This window comes from Uranotaenia lowii, chromosome 1 (assembly GCF_029784155.1).
Source record: "Uranotaenia lowii strain MFRU-FL chromosome 1, ASM2978415v1, whole genome shotgun sequence".
NCBI classification, from domain to species: Eukaryota; Metazoa; Arthropoda; class Insecta; order Diptera; family Culicidae; genus Uranotaenia; species Uranotaenia lowii.
The window spans coordinates 40796525-40816127 of record NC_073691.1 but is presented as its reverse complement, the minus strand read 5'-3'; the positions used below and the strand labels follow the sequence as shown (position 1 = coordinate 40816127).

The window sequence follows — 19603 nt, the reverse complement described above, 5'->3', positions numbered from 1 at the left end:
AGCTTCAAAATACAAATGAAATTTTACCTTCATATATTCCCCTAGGTCCTCCCACTATTTCCATTTTCATTTTTTTCTTCAAAGTTAACGATTTGATAGGGTTCCTATCCATTTGTCCAATACGGGCTTACTCATGGAAAATGTGCTTATTTTTTAAATATAAAATTTTTTTCATGAAATGGCTATAAAAATAGCACTATATCTATTCATAAACAAAAAAAAAAATGTTTTCACATATTCAACCACCCGTGTGCTTCTAAATCCTTTTTGGTATCATCAGAAGAGCTGCTTGTTTGCGATTTTGAAATTACATTTTTACTAGCAGAAAACAATTTCAAATACAGACCAAATTTTGCCAATTTTATATTCAAATTAAAAGGCTTTCAAACGTAGAAAGCAGTTTTCAAAAATTCGAACGATAGGCTAAGTTATTGATGATAATGTGGAAAAATTTATTGATGTTCGAAGTTACCCCGGTGATCAAAGTTACCCCGTTTTACGGCACTACGGATTGTATACTTCTATTTTTTTTTTTTAATATCAATGAAATATTCAGACAGCTTATGAGTCATAACTTCATAACAACTACGTTTACGTTGATTATTTTTTCGTATTTCAACGATATATCAGGCTGCGTCTATTTTGAACATAAATTAAGGTATCATAACGTATCTATTCTTATGCGATTCTTATTTCTTTATCACCAAAAATATTATAGATTGAACTTTTCTTATTAACTTGTCAATCAGAAGCAAAAAACTCATCAAAAAGGTTGGTAATTTTTTTATGAAGAAATTTGTCTGACATTCAACGTTATGTTTAATCAAAAGGATCTTCGATGTATCTGAAAATTATTATGAACGAATAACATTCATTCAAATTTTCGAGAATTAATTTTGGATGTCTTAAAAGTGCCATGGATAAGCGTTTGAAAAACTGAAATTTAAAATTTAAAAATTTAACTAAATACGAAAATACTTTTTCCTAAAAGCCATTGATCTGCGTCTATAACTTTCTTTATTTTTCATATTTCCGTATCTACTTTCTCTTCTTAAAAAGTGATGAACAAAATTCAAGCCCACGGTTGTTAACAAACAAAATCAGTTTGGCTCCTCAAAGCCTAAAGGCATGGGCCGTTTCAAGTAAAAAATTAACAAGAAATACCCTAATAGTTTTTATTAGATACAAAAATTTATCTGTTACGATGTTTACTTCGAAATTTTGGATGCGCGTTATTTTTTTCTGACAAATATTAAAAAATTTCTTAAAGTAGATAAATTACGCCGATTTGGCTTTGTGGTGTATCCCCGATAGAAAAAAATATAATTTTTTTCTCTAAAGAATCTGCTGGGCTTATAACACACGCCAATAAATTGTTTAATTTAAAAATTTCCACACGCCTCATCACTGAAATACGAACTGATTGACAAAATCTGGCAAATAATTCGAATTCAAGACGCCAAAATCTCCTTACCGCCGCGAAATTCATTTATTTCTTTCATTATTCTTGAGATGAAAGACGCAACACGAAATGGGCCACAAAATGGTTTTTGATGGTGCTGAATTCAGCCAACATGAAATCGTAAAAGAAATCATCGTCAAACTCGTATATAGATGCAACTCAAATCGAAATCGTAAATATGTACACTTCCCAAGTAACAATTTTAGCTTTATTATGGTCAGCAAAATATCGTTTGGACTATCGCATTAATCTTCATAAAAAGCTAAAGCACATTCTATAACATCACCTGGACTCTAATAAAGCCAAAATCAGGCTATTTTAGAAACGTCATCAGGACGTATTATTGTTGGTCATCAATGTTGGTCAGCAAAGCTTTTAAAAAGCTATTATAATAGATATATATATATATATAGATATATATAGAAATTTTTGTTTTTTTCGGTTCTGTCAGTTCTCGGAGTTTTTTTTTTATTTTTTCCAGCAACCATAATGGTTGATGAATGATGATTGCATTATTCAGATATGATCTGGTAAAACTAATAGCTGAAAAACCAATGTTTCAACCGTATATTGAGCGTCTTTTCTGCTGCCAGTCAAGATTCTAGGTAAAATGTATATGAAATAGTATCTCAAAATAAATGCGCCTCGTCAAATCTGATGGTCAATCATGATGGAATTGATGGAGAAAGGCCTGAAAAAATATTTTCCAATGCTTGCATTGTGAATCCATCAACATGGCGTCATTTTGTGCCCTTCGATTTTGCAACCAACATGGCGTGAGTCAATTCATAGTTTTATTATGGTTTAATGACGACCCCAAAAAAAGCTACGATTTGACGTTTCTCTCGCAAGCCAACCAATTACACGCTAAGGTTGAGTTCCTCATTTCTGAGTTGTTAATCATTAGTACAGTAAATGAGGACAGACTTTTTGAATGAAAAAGGATTGGTTTTGAATGACCCGTGGAATAAATCATGAGTTGAAGTCAAATTTCGTTGTCTGAAACCATCTTGAAATCAGAGATGGCGGCTTCCGCTGAACTTTAAAATGGTTTAAATGACTTGAAATCACATGAAACCCCAACAAAATGGGTATCGGGTGAAAGGGCTAAAGGAGTAGAAGTTGAATTTCGCTATCAGACGCGAAATCCAAGATGAAGGCATCCGCTCAACTTTTAATGCTCAATGCTGACAAAAGTCGCATTAAACCACCACTATACGGGTATTGAATGAAAAGGCTAAGCTAGAAGATGTCGATTTTTTTCTTTCCGACGCCCTTTCACTCACTACCAATTTGGGTTTCATGTCATTTTAAGTCATTCACTACATTTAAAATAGACACGAATGGCATAATGCTGGTAAAGTGTCAAAAATAAAACCTTAAAAAAAACTACATTTAAAAGTTTAGCGGAAGTCGCCATCTTGGATTTCAAGATGGCGTCAGATAGCGAAATTCAACTTCTACCGGTTGATTTCTTTCAACTTATACCCCTATAATATAGGTTTTATGCGATTTTCAGTCATTTACAGTATTTTCAAGTTGATTGGTAGCCGCCATCTTGGATTGAATATGGCGACGGGCAATGAAATTTGACTTCTACTCGTTTATTACTTTCACCTAATAACCATATTGTGAAGGTTTCACGATATTTTCAGTAATTTACAGCTTTGAAAATAAGAGCGGAAGCCGCCATCTTGAATAAATGATGGCGTCAAGCAACAATTTTTTTCCTACTATTTTGGCCCTTTCACTCAATACTCATATTGTAAAGATATTCATACCACTTTCGGTGATTTCAAGTTTTCAAAGATGTATTTTTCAATTTTAACTCAAAACCAACACGCATAACTTACCAAAAATGTGTAAAAATGGGAGTTCCAATTCAAATATGTGCTATCTAATCTGAGCGTGTCCTGTTTTGACATCTTGATCGAGAACTGTCACTAAGTTTTATGGCGGTTTAATAATCATGCACTGAGTGCTATTATAGAACATGCAAAAAAAGCTTGAAGCAAACTTCTAAGTTTGTGTTTTATTATAGTTTAAAAAGAGCATTCATAACTCTTTCAAAATAACTAAAACAGTATGTTTAATAAAAGTTTTATTAGCGTTTTCAAAACCATCTGAAAACATATGGTCAAAAAAAAATTATAAGCATTCTGCATGACCATAATAAAACCGCCATAAAACGAGCTGCACAAAAAAATGCCATAATTAAACCATAACAAAACTTCCTAATGCTAGTTGGCTTAATCTGTGTTACTTGGGTTACCATTCGACCATATCGTTTATTCATCGTAGAAGATGCAACTTCCCAATGAAATACGACTTAGTTTCGATATGTTGGATGAAGTCGTATTTAGTTCCGCCGATGTCAAATGAAATCTTATAACGATCGCATAAGATTTCTTAAGAAGTATTTTATTGGTACACAAATTACTTTTGAATCAAAATCGTAAATGACTTCGAATAAATTCGTAAAGAATACTACGTAAGCATCGTCTTTTGTATCACGTTGTATGTTTACTAGAATGTCACATTAGTAGGCAAATTAACACCGTGTCTTTCCGATATAGCTACAAATATTATAACAAGTATAATTATAATCGTATAATCGGTCACTTTACCCACGATATAAATATATTTAATGCGATCAAATCAGATTCGTATTAACAGATACTTAGCGTTCGCCCACATCTCATCATGATATGAAAACTTCATCAGCATTTGAATTTTGTGAAAGTTGACGACCAAAACTTGTTTGCTTGTTTGCAAACGGATGAAAAAAAAAATAAAGGTAGGTTTTGGAAAAACAACGTTGGACAGAAACCTCACTAACATTTTCCTTTCAAAAATAACAGGATTACTCTCCCCTACTAGGCTCAGATTAAAAAAACCCGCCGGATAATGATCCCGGCGATTTGCATGTGCATACTACGAGTATCAAGGAATGTTCACGGACAGAATTGTGGCCCGACAATTTCAGCTGTAAACCCGGAAGAAAAAGGCGTCAAAGATCCTGAGGGAGGCATGGAGGCGGTGGCAGTTATGAAAGTAGCGAGTGGGATAATGCCCGGTTGCGGTACCTACGAATATATATGTAGTGCATTTCAATGTTAGTTATAATAATGTTAGTTATAATAAAAAACAGTAAAAAATCATCAATTAATTTTATTTCTTCCTAGCGTCGTATTTCAATCACAATATTACACATAACATGCTACATAAAATGGTCCGCAAAATCGTTTTATGATACAAATCGTACATGAGTACATCCCAACTCACATAAAATATCGTTTAAAGAGTCCATCAAATGTCAAACTGCATCATATCGTACAAGCTTACAACACACATGTTATAAAATGTGACTTAAGTTGTCAATCGATGTTAAAATCTCTGAACATCATATAGGACTGCAACACTAGACTGAGTCGATTTGGGGTCATTATGGAATTTCTCAAACCCTGGGGTCTAAAAAGCTTCGTCTTGGTCCAAAACTCACCCATGATTTTTTGCAAAATTTTGAAGTAACGTTTACATGAGTAAATTTGGACTTTTAGGTTTGTATGGGAAAATTGAATATTTTGTACTGAAAAATCAACATCATTTTTGTTTCATCTGTGGAACCGAGCCAGATAATGGATTTTGTGCCAATTTATAAATTTTTGCAAGCAAATTTTCCGCTGAACAACTTTGTCGAAGACCGTAACTTCGTATCTTATTAGGAAAAAAAGTTATTAGCTGTTTAACAGGGGTATATCTTTTCGCACTGATAAACAATAAATTCAATTGACATCCCTGCAGGGTGCCTAGCGATGTATTGCGTGACTGCTTTCCATGCAACACTTCGCGAAGCTCAAGCAGTGATGTCAAATGAATTTACTGTTAATCAATGCGAAAAGACATACCCCTGTTAAATAGCTAATAACTTTTTTTCCTAATAGAATACGAATTTACGGTCTTAGACAAAGTTGTTCAGCGGAAAATTTGCTTGCGAAAATTTATAAATTGGCACAAAAACCATCATCTGGCTCGGTTCCACAGATGAAATAAAAATGATGTTGATTTTTCAGTACAAAATATTCAATTTTCCCATACAAACCTAAAAGTCCAAATTTACTCATGTAAACGTTACTTAAAAATTCTGCAAAAAATCATGGATGAGTTTTGGACCAAGACGAAGCTTTTTAGACCCCAGGGTTTGAGAAATTCCAAAATGACCCCAAATCGACTCAGTCTACTGCAACACATCTCGCATAACGGGTGACATAAATCGACATTCCATCGTCAGATTGCTTCGAGTCATACAAGAGCACAAAACATCTCGCATAAAGGGTGACTTAAATCGCCAATCCATCGACAGATTGCTTCAAGTCGTACAAGAGTTCAACACACCTCGCATTAAGGGTGACTTAAATCGACAATTTATCATCATATCGCTTCAAGTCGTAAAAGGGTAAAACACACATCGCATAAAGTGTGGATGGAACTGTCAATCCTCCCATCATCGTAAATGCGCATGAATCGAATCCTTTAATGTAACGTACAAAACGACGCCAATAAACCAGAAAATAACGAAAACATGTACGTATATTGCCTCCACTTTTGGTAGGTATATGCTTTTTTCTAACGTCATGTACGATGATTTGTGTCGACATAGACGTACGTATATCTTTTGATATACCTATCAAATTGTTGGCTGGGGAAGGAGCTCTCAAACACTTTTCAAAGCTTCTTAACGATTTTAAAATGTAGAAATTTATTAATTTTCCTAAAATTATTTTATTTACGTGTTGATGCCATTTCATGATTTTCGTTTAAAAATGTCAATTTATTAGCATTTGAAGTATGGTTTCATAATTTCACGGAAAATTTAAAATTTTAAGGAGTCATTAATTTTTTCGTAACCAAATTCATGATTGTTATATTTTTAATGTAACAGTTTTAAAAACCTCACATTTTGAAACAAGTTCTATGTAGATAAAATAGTTTTTTATAAGATTTGAATGATTCATCTTTCGAAAGATTGATTAAATTCACGCACTGTTTACAAGATTATGTTTATTCTTTATTTCATCATATGTATGGATTCCGAAATCTTATAAAGCATTTCAATGTCTAAATAAGAGAAACTTCAAATAAGAAATTATTTAAAGGAAGATTTCAACTTATTTTGAGTGCAGAACTTCGCAATTTGAAGGGAGTTATGATTTGTTTTACTTCTTCTTAAAACAATGCAAAGCCATACGAGGGAGGGGGGGGGGGGGGTTGGGGTTTAATTTCCCCCTTCCATGAGGTTTCAAATAATCTCAAGCAAAATGCTCTTCTCAAAGCTCAAAATTCCTAATTCCAAATTAAACTTTAATGCACGACTAAAGTGAATCCAGTTGACTCAGAACTAAAACTGAAACCTCGAAATCTTGTCTCCAATATCGAATTTTCAATAAGATTAGACTCAAGAGGGTTGCCTGATTGTCCGAATTTTGCCAGAATGTTTTAAATATATTTGCAAAATCATAGAAACAATTAAATTGCTTGATAACAAATATGTATTTTGCGCTTTAACCCATTTTTCGAGCAAAGTTTATTTAAATAAACTTTTTTATGTACATATGTAGATAAAAAACCACTTTTTGAAATTTTTATCCTTTTGATATCAATTGACGAGTTATTTAATTTGCCTGAATGTTGCTCAGAATTAGTTGAAACGTCTCTAATTGAAAAAAAAAAAATGTTCTCAAGATATTGGTTGTCAACTTTGAAACCGAATGGCTGAATTTTGCAAGGTTTTGAGATAAAATTGTTCGGTTTTGCTCTTCCCGGGTATGTGCGGAAATTTAATTGGTGAGCTTAGGTTTTAATCATTTCTGATGTTCTTGTGGCTTTTTTTTATAAATATCAATATTATAAATATACATTATTGCTGCTGTGACCTGATTGGGGAATATGTTTCCAGTTCATTAATCTTGATCTTCTGTACGGATTGTCATTGGGACAAAATACTGATTTGAATCTTGGTTTTGCAATTCAAACTAAATTATATACACTTTCCATGATCGATACTCATCATTCCGGAACATTAAAATAAAATATTTAAAAAAGCAAACCGTTTTGAAAATTAAGATTTGATATTTTTAACCTTGACTCTTATGCAGGATTGAAACTTTCAAAAGTTCTATAATGGTGATCCAGAACTGAAATATCAGAGTTTCATCATTTGAAATGTTCATTTAGATTTAATAGATGAATTACGAATACAAAATTTGAAGAAAGAATTCATATGAGCAATCAAAGATTCAAAATTCAAATAAGTGGTTTATGGTTAAAGATTCTGTTATAAAATGCCATTCTTTTTTTTATTTTCAAAGTTTTCCGTCACAAATTGACGAACAAAATATCTTAAGCTCACTCGGTCCATGGCAACCGTTCTCCAATTTCACGCCCCACTTGCTCAAACCACTTTGCTCGTTGCGCAATTTATGGGTCATAATTATTGGGAATTTTTGTTTGGAATTCAGATTCAGGAATCGATTTGAAAAATGGAATTTAAAATGTTTGATCTGGTGGATAACGCAGAATTTAGATTCGGAATTAAAATTCAAAATCACCCAAACACAGAACAGAAGAAAACATTATTATAAAATAAAATTTGAACTCACTTTCAAGATTGCGTTCTGGGAAAAATCTGTATTTTAATCTTTATTTTTTTTTCACTGGGTTTCAATAATGAAATAAATGATTAATCATAGTTTAACATTATATATATTGTAGATCCTTAAAAAAAGTTTTAACTAAAATATAAGTTTATCGAGTTTACTAGTTTTGAAAGCAAATCTGATTTTAACCTTAAACAACTTTTTCTTTTATATCATGCCTTCAGGATCTCTCATTTATTAATTGAAGTTTAAAAAAAAGCAGAACACATTCAGGAATTATTATTCAAAGTAATGATTTTAATTGATAACTTATAACAGACAAAAAAAATTAAGTACGAATAATTAGATACTTTCAGTGTCGTTTATTATCAATCAAATGTGCTAAACAAATCCTTGGCTCTAAAAGACTTGAATTATTGGACATCTTGAATAAATTCATGCTTAAGGTAGGTTATATTTTTTGCGCTAAACGTTCCAAGAATCTAGGATCCATAATCATTTTTATTGATGCTTTGATAACTTCTATTTTTGAAAAATATGTTTGTTTGATACGATACAAATTTTATCGTTGTTTTATCTTTGCAAAATCTTTCAGCAAAATTGTCAGAAAATTTTTTACTAATCGTTTTTCACTAACCATGCTTTCACAGCAAAAATTTTGTCTGAATCCCGAAGAATATTAAAATGTCGTTATTTCATAAATTGTTTTAACGAATGTTATTTCGATTTGAAACTAATATTCTGTAGACAGTGGTATTTGAATTTATGTTAATTTGATTTTTCCTTCCAATTATAAATTGCAAAATATATCTCAAACAGCCTTTTTGTATTTTCTCTTTGTTTCCGAATTCCTTGAAGTTTATAAACATATTTTTCTTGATTCTATTTTTTCTTGGTTACATTTAAGCTCAACATTTTCAGTTCACTTATCGACGCTTTCAAACACAGATTAAATTATTGGTGACCTTCCAGCATATTGGATTTATTTAAATCCCCAGGAGCTGCAACGAAATTATAATACACAACTATGGAAAAGCAAACACTCTCAAGAGTAGTTTCGAGGTTAAAACGTCCCCCAGTTCCGAAATCTCAATTTCCATTCGTTAAACCGCAACTCGTCGAAACACATTTCCAGGTGGAAAGCAATTCCGGGAGACACAAACAGAGACAGACAGACAGACAAAAGTGGAAAACTGTGTAGACGCACCATTTCCGGCAATTGGAACGGATGCAGTTCGTTGGCTATGGGTCCAGTCCAATGGAGCTGACCGGTGTTTTCCCACAAATTTGAGACCCTACCTGAACCCGAGAATTGCATCCTCTGTTCGGGTGCCGATTTGGCAAAGCTGCCGGGTAACACCTGGCCAAATTTGCACCAGTTATCATTCCCGGAGCAAATAACAACGATAAACAACATTTTCGGCCCTTCCTTCGTGCTTCATTTGCCACCTCTTCATTTGTTACTTATACCAGCGCAGTTCAGTCCAGTGTGAAAGGGTTTTCCTGAGTCCGTGGGATTCAAATAAACCGGATATTGTTGAAGGGAGAACTGATTTTGAACTGATATTCTGTTGTGACAGTGTAGTCAGAATGAGTGTTTTGATAGTTGATTATTTTATCATTTAATAGCGAAACTGTTGAGTTTTAAAAATCCAGTTTTTTGATGAACATTTTTTTTTTCAAATTATCCTTTTTTTAACTGAAGGATTCATTACAAACTTTTCCAGATTAATTTTCTTTTGTCGTAAAAGTGCATTGTAGAAAAATTGTTTTGTATTTCTTTTTTCTTGACTAACATAGTTGTAAGTACAGTACCGTTCATAATTGTATAGAAATTGGAAGCACGCGCACTGTCAATTCGACTTTTAACTTCCATAACTTTTTACTCTGATAATATTTTTCGATCAAACTTTCTGCGTTAGATAGATCAACTATCACACTATTATATCAAAAAATTGGAGCTTTCTGAAGTTAGTGTGGCCTGAGATACAGTAACTCTATGAAAATCGGACTTTTTAGACTTTGCTCATTCAAACTGCAATATCTCTGAAACTACGCTACATTTTTTTGGAATTTTGCAGAGTGATTGTTGAAATATAAAGCTAGCATGTCTGAAGTTTTCAAAAAGTTCTATCGATTTGATCAAAAGTTACGCGAGGTGCAATTTTTCAGGCATGAACCTAGAAATGCGATTTCTATAGAATTTTGGACGAATGTTTCCATAGGAAAATCATTTAACAACCAGTCAATCAATTTCAACCAAAAAATCAAAACAATATCGCGAGATTCTGATTTCAAAACACAAATGGATCATTTATTCCATTTTATCTTTTCTTCATTGAATTTTTTGTCTGATTGGTGGATGGAAACAATACCACATACATATGTGGTAAGTTTTTTTTTTCAATAATTCAAACATATTTTTTCCCATTCTAATATCCATTACCATCCTAATGTACGATTATCGGAATATTTACGAAGTGGGGATGATTTTTAACATTTAAATTGTTAACTTTTATCCACAAATGACTTTTTCCTCTTAACTGAAAGTTTCAACTTTTTAAAAACGGCCGGTTTTTTTTAATATCCTGACTAATGATTTTTTATGTAAATAAACTTTGAAGTTTTTTTATTTTTTAAGCTGTTACTCCTTTTTCCACTTTCATCAGAATTGTGACACAAACAGATAACATCTTAATAAAGGAGTTAAATTTCATTTTTTCTTTTTGTTAAGATTTCTCAACAAAATATCTAAGTATAATCTTCTTATTTCATAAGCTTGACCTAAATAAATCTGATTATTTTAGAAAAATTGAGAACTAAGAAACAAATGAGATTGATGGGAAATTCCTCGAAAAAAAAAACATGAAAGGTGTTTTGGAAGCCTTCAATACGATTAAAAATCTATCGATAAGTTTGTATTCATTTTTTTTCTTGATTTTTGTTGAGTTATTTCTGGGTTTGACAAAATTTGCCCGGATTTATGGTCAACAATTTTGAGTTTAAATGTTCGGATTTTGCTAGGTTTCTATATAAAATTGTCCAAATTTGTCCGGCCCGAATAGGTGCTGAAAAATTCTGACAACCCTACTCTATCTAGTGTTTGAGCATTGACCGAAGACAGAATGAAATCCATTGATATACAGTATGGTAATATAAATGATTAAAACCCGATTTAATACACTTGACAGTGGATTGTAGCCTTTCTTACAGCCTGTAAATTATCACAAAATTCATTATGATTAATGAATTTCATACGCAGTAAATCCAAAAAGAATTTAGGAAATAATAATTTGAAGTTTTTAATAGGATAAAAGTATTTTTATATAATCATAATTTTCATATCAATAACATTATTTGCAACTAATTGGAGATTTTGGAATGACAAGATTCTGGAATATCTTGTATGATATCGTTTCTATGACATTATAATCTAACTCAATTTACTCCTTTTCGAGTTATAGCATATGGTAACTTCAAAATGGAAGAGGTATAATAATTAAGAATACAATTTGAAAATTATGCCTGACCATGTATTTCAAATAATCCAACCTCTCAAGTAATGGAAACAAATACATAGATAAAACTATTGGATAAAATTTCAATTGCTAGAGTAAAATACGATACCGAAACTTAGTAAATCGGTAGAATAAATTTTGAAAATCAATAATTTTGAAAATATTGATATCGCAATATTTTTAATTTCGTAAGTTTACCATTTTTTTCAATCGCCAAATTTTTCAATTTTGTCAATTTTGTCAAATATGTCACTTTTGTCAGTTTTGTCCATTTTGTCAGTTTTGTCAATTTTGTCAATTCAGTGAATTTTGTCGATTTTATCATTGTCAATTTGGCCAATTTTAACATTTTTTTTCATTTTTTTCTTCGCTTTTGTCAATTTGTCAATCTCGTCAATTTTGTCCATTTGGTCAATTGAGTCAATTGTGTCAATTTTGCCAGTTTAATCAATCTTATGAATTTTGTGGATATAGTGAATTTTGTCGATTTTGTCTTAGTCAATTTTGTCAATCCTGTCAGTACTATCAATTTTGTCAATTTTGTCAGTTTTGTCAATTTTGTCAATTTTGTCGTTTTTGTCATCGTCAATTTTGCCAATTTTCTTGATTTTGTCAATTTTATAAATTTTGTCAATTTTCATGATTTTGTCAACCCTGTCAATTTTGCCATTTTTGTCAAATCAGTGAATTATGTCAAGTTTGTCAATTTCGTCAATTTGGTCTATTTTGTCAATTTTTTTTCAATTTTGTCAATTTTGTCATTTTTCTATTTGGTCAACCTGGCCGAAATGGTTAATTCTGATAGTTTTTTCTGTTTCTTCAATTAAACTTTGTCAATTATTATTATTAGCTTTTTAGCTTTATATGCATGTTCCAAAAAAAAATCTCAAACGCTTCAAACTCTTCTATGGAGGGCTTGGTGGCGCTACTGTTTGGTTGTTATTTTCCATTTTTGCTAGACAACAACCCCAACAACAACAACGCAACAATTGCACAGGTTTTTCGATGCGAACGAAAAGTTTATCGCGCAACGTTAGATCTAAAGAGAGGAAGAGAAAAGGGAACAAAAAAACTATCCCGAGAGCTTAAAGCTCGATAGGATTCAGTACACTCAGAAATAAATAAAATATCAAACAGTTATATTTTAGGTATTTTCACATATCTCCCTCTTTACGCACACGGATATTTCTCATGGTGTAATTACTGGGATATTTCTCACTGGGAAATATTTCTGCGATTAAAATTTATGCATTGAGAAATGTTATGGAACGACATCTGGTGGTCAGAAATAAAAGTTTGAGCCGTAACGTAAAGGCAAACGCTTAAAGCAGAAATAAACAGAAAAACCAAACGAAAATCGTTTGATTTTCGTCCATGTTCTATGGTCAATGTGCATAATTGACCATAGCATAAAAACATGTGCATTTCGCTGGTAATATTACATGCTGCAATTGAGTCCATCTTTTTAAATACGATTCAGATAAATATTTAAAGAGAATTGTGGGAAATAAAAACTGTTCCGTAGTACGTTGTATGCGAACGAACTCGACTGTAAATACATTTATTATTAAATGGTGATAATGTAAACAATCTTTTATGAACTTACAAATAAGTTTCGCCGTTTACCCTAAGCTCTAGCTCTGGCAACCCTAAACCGTCGGATATCACCGGCTATTTGAAGCTAATGGACGAAAATCATATTTATCATCGGGTACAAAACAAGTATTCTTGCGTACTTACGCTTTTTCTTTCCTACCGCTCTAATTGAGCTCAACCCGGTACACCTAACCGGAACAACCGAACGGTCACTCAAACTATCAAAGGAAATACAATATTTTAGTGGCAAATTGCGCAGTAAGGAATTTCTATCACCTAACCTCTTCTGACTCACAAACCCGCGAGCACTCAAATCACGCGCAACTAGCCAAATAGATTTCACCTACTATAACAAAATACATTAAAAGATTATCGGATCAACTAATAATGAATACATACTGTTTTCTCTAAAACTATTCACTAAAAACTAACTAACTGCCAGGTCAGGAAAAAACGTGTCGCAGTTTCGATCAATTTTCTAACAATGACAATTCTTTTTCGGCGCCAACGCGTTGACGTTTGTCCGATCCCGTACCAAGGTTGCCAGTTCTACTAACACCCCAACCCGTAACGTCGTAGTCAATCGACTTTACTCTCCTCCTGCACGTCCAACAGAGCAACCTTTACCGCTGGTCTTTGAAGAGTAGATCCGTCACAAGTCTCCACGTCGACCTTGTGAACTTGTCCGTCTCGTCCTGGATAAGTCTTCACCACTTTACCTCGAAGCCATCCGTTGCGCACGGACTCGTCTACGATGACCACTAGATCGCCGACCTTCAGCGGCCGCGTTTCCGCGAACCATTTCGTCCTGCAGGCTATAGTAGGTAGGTAAGCTTGCACCCAGCGCTTCCAAAACTGGTTTGTTAAGTGTTGAATAACCTTCCAGTTTGGTCGAAGAGGTGTAACATCGTCGATTGGTACCCTTGGTGGTTTGCTGTCCTCGCCGGAACTTAGCCAAAGGAAATGATTTGGAGTCAGCACTTCTTCGTTGGGATCCTCCAGCGGCACGAACGTCAGCGGATGGGAGTTGACTATCAATTCTGCTTCCGAGAGCAATGTTCGCAGTCCTTCATCGTCTAGCCTTTGATGGTGCGAGAGAGTCTTGAATGCCTTCTCCGAACTGGCTCTCATCCGGGGAATGTAGTAACGTAGCTTGATCTCGTTCAGTACCGTCTGGGAAGTGGCATGACCGTACCTTTGGTAAAATCGCAGCATCAAAGAAGTGGCTACATCATGATTTTTTGGTACTATCTCAGGATTTCGAACTTCGAACGAATAATGAGCCGCTAGGTGGTCGATTCTGCTCGCCTTCCGGAGAACACCGGACTCATCGATCATCGATGATAGCTTCGCTAGGACACTTCCCTTGCCGATACGCTTCCACCGCTTCGGTGAAGGCTCAGAACTGCTTCTAAACGCTTGAATTTCTCCTGCAAACACCTGTCGCTGTACAGCCCGCCAAATGGCTGTTTCCGCCGACACACAATCATCACGATTCAGACCACCACAGGACTCACTAGATTCCACAGGATCCCGTTTGAAGCGCGTAAAGCGGTGCACAAGATGATGCAGGTTAGCAATTCTGTTGGGTAGACCACCACACCGCGAGCAATTTTCCATGTTGACTACAAAATTATCTCCAGTAGTCACCCCAACCCGTTTCAGAACGTGTTTGGAGTGCGACTGCCAACGAGGTATCTCAAAACCAGCTGATCGGTTGACCAGACTCAGTTCCAAAGCCAGTTTCGTTGCCTCTTCAATGGCACAGCTCGCAAAGAAAACGTCAACATTTGTGTTGTCAACAATTGTTTCAGCAGCTTCCGGATAACGATCTTTATGTTCCTGGGCGTTTCCATTCTTAGCAAACTGTGCTGAACACGAGGAGCACGTTGCCCCGAACGTTGCGACGTCCATGTACACGTCGAGCGCAGCTTCTGAATTCTCCTGATACAAATATCGTTGTGCGTTTCTATCTGCCGAACGAATAATCAACTGGAACAAAAGCTGGGAGCTCAGAAAGATTCCTCCATACGTAGCCGCAGCATCCCAGAATACACGCACCTTTGTTAACTTGCTCGGATGTCGCACTGCGCTGATTGGCAGGTGCCAAATCTTTCCGTCGTCACTGTTGCGGAGCTCGTCTGACGTTGCTTTGTGAACGTACCCCTTGTGTAGATAATCGTTGATTTGTTTGTCAATATTAGTTTTCAGTTCGGGATCTTTCAGCAAGCGCCTTTCAAAACAACTGTGTCGACGTACTGCCTTGGTAAAGTTCGGAAAAACCGGCTCATCGCTTTTCCAAAGCAATCCAGTTCGGAACTTTCCGGATGGTATACAAACTGTCGTCTTTTCGAGCAATCTTCTGGCCCGTCGATCTTCATCGGATTCGGGTGGATTCAATCCGGATATCGCCAGGTTTTCGAATTCAAGATACTGCTGGACCGGTTCATGGAGCTCGCGGCTATTGGAGCTCTCGCAGACATGAACGAAAGCACTACCTATCGTCTCAGGTGCTCGTCTTCCACCGAATATTGCCCATCCGAGGCGAAATTTAGCAGCAATAGGTTCTCCTCCGGATCTTTCCCTCTTCTTCAAAGCTAAGTTGAGCTGGGCATTATCGACACCGATAAGAATTCGTGGCACGGCCGTCCGGTAGCTGCTGATGGGAAGTCCACTCAGATGGGGGAATTGCTTCGAGAGACTTTCATAATCCAGGCTCTGCTTCGGTAATTCCAAGCTCTCAACGGTTCTTACGTTCGCCAGCTGATGGATGCGATTGTTCGATGCACCTGAGATACCTATCTCGACCTTACGAGAGTTACTCTCACTTCTCGTGACGTTACTAGTCCACTGCAAGCAAAGCGGAATTCTTTCGCCCACCAAGCCCAGTTCGTCGATAAGTTCGTCTTCGACCAGCGTCAGGTCGGATCCGTCATCCAGAAAAGCAAATGTGGACACCGACTTCCCGTTCGCGTGAAGAGTCACGGGAAGTATTTTGAAGAAAGTGGTGCCTTGCTGGTGTTGATGATGGGCAGTTACCGATACCGAAGATTCCGATCCTTGACTCTTGAGAGTCGAACAACTTCCTGGATGTAGCAGTTTATGGTGGGGCTCAGGGCATCCATTGATCCCGCAAGGCTGCTTGTTTCGGCAAGGCCACCTTCCATGCGGCGCCAGACAACGCTTACACATATCCGTTTCACTGATGAACCTCAGCTTCTCTTCGAGCGGCAACGTTTCGAACTGCTTACAAGTTCGGACTCTGTGCGTTGTACTTTTGCACATCAGGCACGGCTTTAGCACCGGAGTAACTTTCGAAGCCGGTGGTCCAGGCGCTGAGGACACGGAGGCGGAATGTGCGTTCAAATAAACTGGCTTCTCCTTTCTCACAACACCTTTTGTGGCTTTTTCATTCAGACCAACATCCGACGTCAATTTCACCTTGCATGCCGCTGTTCGATAAGCCGACACAAACGCACAGAAATCGCCAAGCGATGGTTCCGGAAGAGCTGCTAACTTCATACCCCATTGTAGCTGCAAGTCGGGTGGAAGCTTAGCAACAAGCTCTGCCAGCAATAGTGGATTGTCCAAATGGGTGTTCAGTTTCGCTGACTGCATGTACGTCACCATGTTGCGTACCTCTCTGCCGAACGTCACAAGCGTCTCCAATTTCGTCACAGACGGCTGAGCGGTTTTCCGGATCTTGGATAGCAGACAGTATACAATTTGGTCTGGCCTTCCACACTCGGCTCGTAGGATGTCGATAATTTCCGGGATTGCATCCGGCAGCGTTAGAATATTCTGAACCTTTTCGCGAGCGCTACCAACAAGACTTTTCTGTAGCCTAGCAAGGTTCTCGTCGGGTTGTATGCCACACATGGCCGTTGTCGATTCAAATGCACTCAAGAACATGGGCCACTCGAGTGGGTCCCCGGAAAACTTGGGGAGGTCTCTAGAGACAACTTGACGCGCCGCCAGTTGCTGTGGCGTAATCATGCGACCTGTAGCATGAGGAAATCCTTTACCCAAATCTGCTGACACTGTTGGTGGAACTGTAGGCGGGTGCTGCTCGGATGCTTGCCAAGCACACGGCTGTACATTCAAACCAAAGTTCGGATGCCTGACTGGGTTGTTGATAAAGACTCCTCCCTGAGGGTGCGCAAACTGATAATCAGCACCAGATGACGGCATGTCAGGAATATTTGGAAAATACATCGTCCCGTAGGGGTTATTCATCACTGGAAATCCAGGGAACTGCGACGAGCTCGGCGGTGGCAATGTTAGCGGATTCACTGGTACAGGTGGAACTGGATTCTGAGCCACTGGCGGAAAACGTGGATTCGAATCAAGATAATTGCTCCTTGGGCCCGGTGCTATAGCTGGGGGAGGATTTCTTACTGGAATCTCTGCTTGTTTTGGCGCAGTGCTTGGTTGAATCTGTTGACCTGATTGAATTATTGCTTGCATTCTTTGCCGCTCCTCTCGCTGTTGGATGGCGGGATGTGGGTTCGCACTTGGAGCCACTGTCTCGGGTTTCTGCTGGACTGGGGTAGAAGTATGCACGAATCCGCATTGTTGTTCCACCCAACCGGCGATACTTCGATGACTTTTTCCTCCTACGCTACGATCACATCCTTCATTGAGCTCTTCCAAAGCTATTTCTGCTTCTAGCTGCTGCTTTCTAGCAAGAAACTCGCGATCCCGTTCCGCTTTTTGATCCTCCAAATCCTTTTGCTCTTTCAGGTGCCTTAAACGAAGATGAGCAATAGCATTGACTGAGACGACTGATCCGGCATTCGAATTAGACGAGGATTGAAGTCTTCCGAAATTTGGATCGTCCTGTCTCCCTCTTATTGGACCGGTGGTATTATCATGACGTTCAGCGGCGCGAGCTGAAGCAAACTTTGTGTGTGCTTTGGGCGAGTTTATGTTGCCGGTTTGAGTCGAATTAACTGCGTTGTGACTAGCTACGCATCTGCAGCAGAGCCAGCTTCGATCGGCTATGGTAGCCGTAACACCGGCGCATCCATAATGTTGCCATTGCGAACACTCGTCACAAGCGACCATGCTCTGCGCTGAATCCGGGCGGCGACATGTCACGCAGTTGAACAGCTCTCCGGTAGGGCCTTCCATCATCGGTTCCAGATTTAGGTTGCTCGTTGCAGCTTTATTTTCGAGATTTGTGGGAAATAAAAACTGTTCCGTAGTACGTTGTATGCGAACGAACTCGACTGTAAATACATTTATTATTAAATGGTGATAATGTAAACAATCTTTTATGAACTTACAAATAAGTTTCGCCGTTTACCCTAAGCTCTAGCTCTGGCAACCCTAAACCGTCGGATATCACCGGCTATTTGAAGCTAATGGACGAAAATCATATTTATCATCGGGTACAAAACAAGTATTCTTGCGTACTTACGCTTTTTCTTTCCTACCGCTCTAATTGAGCTCAACCCGGTACACCTAACCGGAACAACCGAACGGTCACTCAAACTATCAAAGGAAATACAATATTTTAGTGGCAAATTGCGCAGTAAGGAATTTCTATCACCTAACCTCTTCTGACTCACAAACCCGCGAGCACTCAAATCACGCGCAACTAGCCAAATAGATTTCACCTACTATAACAAAATACATTAAAAGATTATCGGATCAACTAATAATGAATACATACTGTTTTCTCTAAAACTATTCACTAAAAACTAACTAACTGCCAGGTCAGGAAAAAACGTGTCGCAGTTTCGATCAATTTTCTAACAATGACAATTCTTTTTCGGCGCCAACGCGTTGACGTTTGTCCGATCCCGTACCAAGGTTGCCAGTTCTACTAACAAGAATGGAATCTGCATGCAGTCAAGTTGAAAGGCATTTAGCAACTGAAGAATCTAGCATGTGCTCATACCCGTTTAGTTGGGACTCAAACGCACAAAGCGTTTGTTTGAACAAAATAATATATAATTTCTCGGTTATTAAATTTTATGCATTGGATCATTACACGCCAAGAAATTATTCGGATGCATAAATTTAAATATCTGAAATAGTTATTTTTTAATATTTCTGGATATTAATGTCAGAGAAATATCGGAGTTATTGAAATATAATAATTTTCATATTTTTTTCATTTCTGAGTGTAGCATTTGTCTTATTGGATTCAATTTGCTTCCACGGGCGAAATTCTCTCCTGTCGTTCGTGCTTAGAAAAAGCTCCCTGAGCACGAACGGCCTGTGGTGTACGTAAATCGTCCGCGTCCCCCCGTGTAGTTTTCCCCTTCTCAAAGCAATCTGTGCTTGAGAATCTATCGTTGGGCGAAGGACGGGACCCATCACTATAGAAATAAGTGATGTGAGGGTCTAGTCCTTAGGCCTGA

The 19603-nt window shown here is 36.9% G+C and overlaps 1 long non-coding RNA gene across 1 annotated transcript; it reads right to left on the bottom strand.

The window, feature by feature from the left end:
* Positions 1–18416: 18416 nt before the first annotated feature.
* Positions 18417–19052, bottom strand: LOC129739519 (uncharacterized). Its single transcript, XR_008735885.1, has 3 exons — positions 18910–19052; positions 18792–18856; positions 18417–18728 (listed from the first exon to the last, which is right to left on the bottom strand). It is a non-coding gene; the product is annotated as an uncharacterized LOC129739519 (long non-coding RNA).
* Positions 19053–19603: the final 551 nt, after the last annotated feature.